Genomic DNA, 6575 nt, shown 5'->3' on the forward strand with positions numbered 1-6575 from the left:
AAATAAGGACTCATGTCACTTATAATCCTCATTTCTGCAACTGGTCACATGGCTTTGGCTGATATTATAACTATGTTCCTCTGCTATCCATTATGCATTTCTTCCACCTCCTGCAAGCACCTTAACAGGTCTTGTTTCTTTTCCTGGAAGAATGGCACATACCTTCACTTCTGAAGTGTCTGTGCCCTTTGTCATCCTGTTTGGAGTAGGCTGTTATAGTTTCCCATTGACTTTAATCACAGGACATGGTAATACTAAGGGGTGCCCTAAAGGATCTCCTGCACTTCAGATATAATCCTCCTTCCATATATTCTAGAGAGGCAATCCAGTTTCCCCACAGTAATCTGGATCTATCACTCCTCCTAACATTATTATTCCTTTCTTAGCCTTTTGATTTAAGGGCATTAGAAAGTCAAAATGTCCAGGGGGGACATCTGAGCTTCAATGGGCTCAATGGAATATTTACTTCTGGGACAACAGAGTTTAGAGTTGTGGGAACATGTAGCAAAAACTTCCAAAGTGGGTCACCATTCCCTTTTCCACCCCTTAATTCCTGGACTCATGTAATTTTGGTATGGGAGAAACTGTGTCATACATATCACATGCCAATTCCGAGCATATATTGCCTTCTGACGAACTCTGCCCTAGACCTTTATTGTGCTGCCACCTAATTGGCTCCTAACTATGTCTTTTGAAGGACATTCTATCTTTTGTCAGGTCAGCTGCTTCAGAATAGTGGGGAACAAGGCAAAGTGGGTTGTTGGAATGTGGACCCACAGTCCCATTTCTCTGACTGCGAAATGAGTTTCAGGATCAAAAGACATACTTTGTGGAATACCTTGACAGGGGATAAGTTGCTTTGTAAGTCCATGGATAACGGTTTCAGGTGAAGAATTATATACAAGAAAGGCAAAACAATAACCAGAATAAGTATCCACCCCAGTAAGAACAAAGTGTTCTCCATTCCATGAGGGAAATGGTCCAATATAATCAACCTGTCACCAGTTTGCTGGTGATATTCCTCAGGGAATGGTGCCACATCTGGGGCTCAGTTTTGGTCAGTGGTGTTAGCAGATTTGGAATTCAGCAGCAGCTTTAGCTAAGACAGCCTTGACTACAGCCTTGACTCAGGAGCCATAAGCTATGATGAAAGCCTGCTAGCTCAAAGAGGAAGAGAAAACAGCCAGCTGACCTTCCTACTCCACCAACGTCCCAGAAGGAAAAGGGTCTTTCTTCTTCTTCATGCTGTCTTAAATGCCCTTCTCCTCAATGGCCCTCTTTCTGTTTACTTATGTTCCCTCTCTGTCAGCTTGTTTTTTGCTCTCCTAATCTTAGGGTTAACAATTTAGCTCTTGGATCAAAGTTATGTGCTACAGCTGAGCCACTCTACAACAAGTTCCACTCACTATCACTTCTAGTGACCCTCCAGGAAAATTTTTGCTTCCAGTCCCCACAAGCCTAGATTTTGCTGGCCTAGAATTCGGCTCCAGAGAGCTGAGTGCTCCTACCAAGAGCCACAACATGACAGTTACCCTCATATATTCCAGGGAATTTCCACTGTACTAGGTTTCCATGTTACCTCACACATGCCCTCAATTTCCATCATCTTTTCCCATGCTATCTCCCTTCATATGATCCCCCATTTTACACTTCAGTTTCCATCCCCAATCATCTGCAGTCCCTCCACTTCATCTGTTCTATTTTTCCTTCATGGGGAGATCCATGCATTCTCTCAACCCTCTAGAATCCTTCTTGTTAGTTACCCTCCTTGGGTCTCTGGAATTAAGCATGATTGTAGGAGGAACAAAAAGGCCCCGCTGCCAATGCGGTGGCCACTTCCTCATAAACATTGGTAAACAGAGTAGGGTCATGCTGCTGTGGAGGTAACTTCCACCTGAGGGCCGAACTGATACCAGCCTGAGACCTAGAAATTGGTGACGCAGACCATGATAGCCAATCAGGAACTACCACTCAGAGGATATGATTGCTCGGGAACAATGAGACTTTGGTGGAAAGTAAAAAGGATGCACCCTGAAGATTGAAAGCTTGCTACTGCATTCTTACCTGCTCCCTGAGTCTGAGTAGTTGATTCGGTGCCTTCTCACTCACTGCCCCCCAAGAGGGATGCCAGGTAGAATCAAGGACTCAGCCAACACATGATTATCACTTACTTAACAGCTAATATCTAATTAAAAGTGAATAGATTCCATGTTTGTTTTCCTGGGTCTGGCTTACCTTACACAGGATGATTTTTTTTTCTAGTTACATCCATTTGCCTGCAGACTTCAGGATGCCATTTGCTTAGGATGTTGAGTATTTCTCTAAAGATTTTTCAGCTACTTGGGATCCCTCTTTTGAGAATTTTCTGTTTATAACTGTACCTCATTTTGTACCTGCGGTGTTTCATATTTTGATGTCTTTCTTTTTTTTTTTTTAACTATAGAAGAGTGTTTATTCAGGGTATGGGGAAGGGAGTTAAGAGGGTAGTAGAGGCAGAGAAGAGCAGAGAGAGAGAGAGAGAGAGAGAGAGAGAGAGTAGAGAAGTAGAGCCTGGCCATGAGCACATGGAATGAGAGGGGTGAAGGGAATGGGAAAGGAGCAAGTAGATAGAGTGGGAGCAAGAAGAAAAGAGGAAGAAAGCAAGAGGGCAAGAGCGATGCCTTTTTCTTGATTTTTTAAATAGATTTTGGGTTTAGCCCTCTGTCAGATCTGGGGTTGGTGAAAATCTTTTCCAATTCTATAAGCAGCCATTTCAACCTATTTCAGGTATCATTTTCATTATAGAAGTGTTAAAGGTCAACTTTGATACCACATGGTAAACTAAGGCAGTAAGGTGTGACACTGATGATCAGGGTCAGTGCTTATAGCAACTGATGGGTGTTTAAGGACTGGGAGGGCTAATACTGATGAGTTCAGAGCAACCAATGGGGTCTACTGCTTGTGGCAGCTAGTGATTAGAGTAATCATTTAGCAGACATTTCCCTGAGGGAACCTCATTGGTACCTACATTCCCTGAAGCCAGTGAGATAATAATCTCTTCCTAGCATTCTTTGAATCAAGATGTCAACCGTTCAGCTCCTTCTCAAGCCCCAAGTCTGTGGATGATGCCAAGCTTCTCACCATGATAATAATGGACTAAATCTCTGAAACTGCAAACCAACTCCAACGAAATATTTTTAAACATTTAAAAGATAAAGAAAGTGAGGAAGTCATGCATACATATATAGTTGGCTGAATTGAGAAACCATCATTTTCCTTAATGTCCCATTGTTAACACATGCTCCTTCTGGTATTTCTGAATTATTATTCACTAAAATCTATATTTCATCCTTGCCACCAATGATCCAGGCCTGCAGCCCTCCTGGGCCATGGTTCCTGACTCTTACATGTTGTCAGTATCTCTTTCTTTCTGACCTACACTTTTCAGACCAGGACCTTCTCCTTCCTTGGCAATGGCAATTCTCTTCTCCTCCCACTCCTCACATGTTCCTTTCCCAGGAATTTCAAAGTCCCACATCTGTCTTGCTGCCGAACCATTGGCTACTGGCAACTTTACTGATTAGAAGCAGCTGGGAAAGGGACTGTCAGTGTATCACATGGAGACATGCAAATTCCCATATAATTTGTGAACCTAAGTTAACATAATATAAGCAATAAACCAAATCACCAATATCTTACCTTTTTAGCCATTAAAAAGGCCTTTTCTCTCAGATATACATTGAACATAGTTATAATAATCACGTGAACTATCAGGTATGATATGCATTAATACTGTCCAGTCCATTAATTTTGTCAATTTAGGTACATTACTCTAACATCTATCATAACTTAAAGAATTTACAATTTTATACTTGAATTATGTTTTGATTTTAACTTGTATTACCATTTGAAAAACGTGCTTTTAAACCCACATCATCTCCTTGAGTGTTTAACAACTTAAATTTCATTATGAGACTATGACTAGTCTTTAACCCCATCAGAGATCTGAGAACAAATTAAATATTACTTGAAAATATAGGAAGCACAAAGTTTCCAAAACTTAAATTGTAGAGAGAGCTGACTACCTGGACAGTCCCCTATTCCTCAAAATGTCAGAGCATCTGTCTTCAGCCATCTGGCTGATAACAATCTAAAAGCCCTTAAGTAGAAACTATGAAGGAACTAGTTTAGTCTGTCTTTGAAGAGCTAAGCTGTTGATTATCCCACCATCTTGTAAGTATTTTTTTGTCAGTAGATGAATTAGGTTAATTCTTGCCCAGTGGCTACCTTGCAACTCCATATGGAGGTTATGATGCTCAGTATCTTCTTTGAATCATGAATGGGGGTACTATCAGGAGCCAACCTGTCTCTTAGTCAAAAGTCTAATAATAATGAAATGAATATAAATAGTATATTTTGTGCACTTGTGACATTTTTGAAGACTCTCTATATAAAGTATACCTGGCTGTAAAACCTTGACTACTCTTAATTACTCTATTTGAATAATATTGAAAACACTATATTATAACTAAATCAGAATGTAACATAACCATGAGTTTAATATCTGGCCCTTGGGTTACTTATTCATCCTAAACAGTTTCTAATAAAACCTATAGAAGGACTAGATCAAAGCCTTGTATTCTTAAATGATTTGCATAGGGACAATGACTATGTAAGAGTAACAACATTAATTTCAATTTTTGTATCAATATACAAAGATTTATATCAATGAAAACTTTAAGTCTGTGTTAATATATAAATGCTGAACCAATGTAAGAAATTATAACTTCACTTTTGTAATACTTAGAATTCTAGCAACATAAGATTATGGCTATGTAATGCTTTGTGTACTAATAAATTTACTAATATATCCCACATATTTCCTCCTTGTACAAAATTATGACTATTTCCAAATGGTCCCTTAAAATGACAATCTATCTATAATTTACAAAATAACCATAACCAAATATCCAAACCCAAGGGATTGGGATGACAACTCCCCACAACTTCTTCCTTCTGAATAGGGATGACGGATTTTTTTTAAAGGGGCAAGAAGGGGTAAATTGGTTAGACTTAAGAAAGCTAACTTTAGCACATTATCAAGTCTCTGTATACTTAGAAGGCTCAGGACTTGACAGAAGTTCTGACTAGATTTGTCTGAAGGGCTGGATGAAATGAGTCCATCTGGAATCAGCAGCTATTCCTGATGCTGTTTTGGGAGACATGTAGCTAAAATTGCAGGTCATTTCAGCATTCTCATGGGTGAATCTCATCAGAGCTGTAAATTTTGTAATATATGAATCTTACAACCTAAATTTTAGTACTATTAAGATATTTGTATGGATTGTGAATGGTACACAGATCAGTAAAGGATGAATTTTTCCTCCTGGTTTGAGCAGGTGAAAGACAACTATTCTTTCATGATATAATTTGATCAATATCCAATTGAAATAAATCTTCATTTATACCATGTAAAGGATGGCATGATGAATCTTATGGATTCCATAACCAACAAGATTTATTGTCTAATTTTAATTGAAGATTTGGCTAGAGAAATTTTAATATCTAGGCCAATTAAAGGGATGTTCTCATGTGGAGGAATCAGCAAATCAAGTCACCTGTCCTGTTCGATTCTTCTGAATGTTTCTTTTCAGTAGCCAAGATCTTCATGGGTCTTTACCTGTCATATCAGATCCATATCACTCTGGAATGGATCCAAAGCCTTGCCTTCTTTCCGATTACCACAAATACAGAGCCTCTCTCCCCAAATAGCATGCTCTTGGTACAGTAACCTGAAATCATCAAAAGTATACATTGATTCCATTTAACAGCCTCCTTTTTCTTCATTCTTGCACGACTATGGCATCTCTCCCAGAAGATTATTAATATCATAACCAACAAACTTATAGCCACATGCATTTTGACAAATAAAACCATTTAAAGCAATGAAAGCACTCTAAACAAATTACTATCCATTGGGACAATGCTCCTCACTATGCCCTGCTTTTTGTTTAACATGAGATCAAGGCCACAGATTTTTATTAACACCTGTTAAATGTAGGCAATTATCACTGTTCTCTCTACTTGGACTACTTGCCTATACAGTTTCCAACCACTGGTGAAACTTTCCATTTGAATTGGACAAAATCTGAATACCAATCCACTTTAAAAGTAAATAATTTCAATGTCAAATTCATAGTCCAAATCCTCTGTTCTCAGAGGTAAGCAACTCCATTCCTTTTCTCTCTCTTGACTCAGAGTAACCTGTAACTCCCCACAGCAAGGGACCTCAGAGCTGCTCTCTGTTTCAACTTGGCTCGCTTGACTCAATTTTGACGCCACTTAGCTATTCACCCAAGAAAACAACAAACAAAATAAAAAACAACACTTTAACTCTCGGGGTAATACATTTCAATTAGTAGTGCATTTATGCCCAGCCAGTATGTTGAATAACCATCTGTTGTGGGAAATAATAAAAAAGAAATCACCCCGCAATCTCTCCTGGCCTGCCCATATTGGCCTGCATCATCATTATGTCCCAGTGGGCTTCTGCTATTTTTTTTTTTTTCACAATTGTATACTTTTCTATATACGAT

Source organism: Mastomys coucha, unplaced genomic scaffold, assembly GCF_008632895.1.
Source record: "Mastomys coucha isolate ucsf_1 unplaced genomic scaffold, UCSF_Mcou_1 pScaffold8, whole genome shotgun sequence".
In the NCBI taxonomy this organism is placed as follows: domain Eukaryota; kingdom Metazoa; phylum Chordata; class Mammalia; order Rodentia; family Muridae; genus Mastomys; species Mastomys coucha.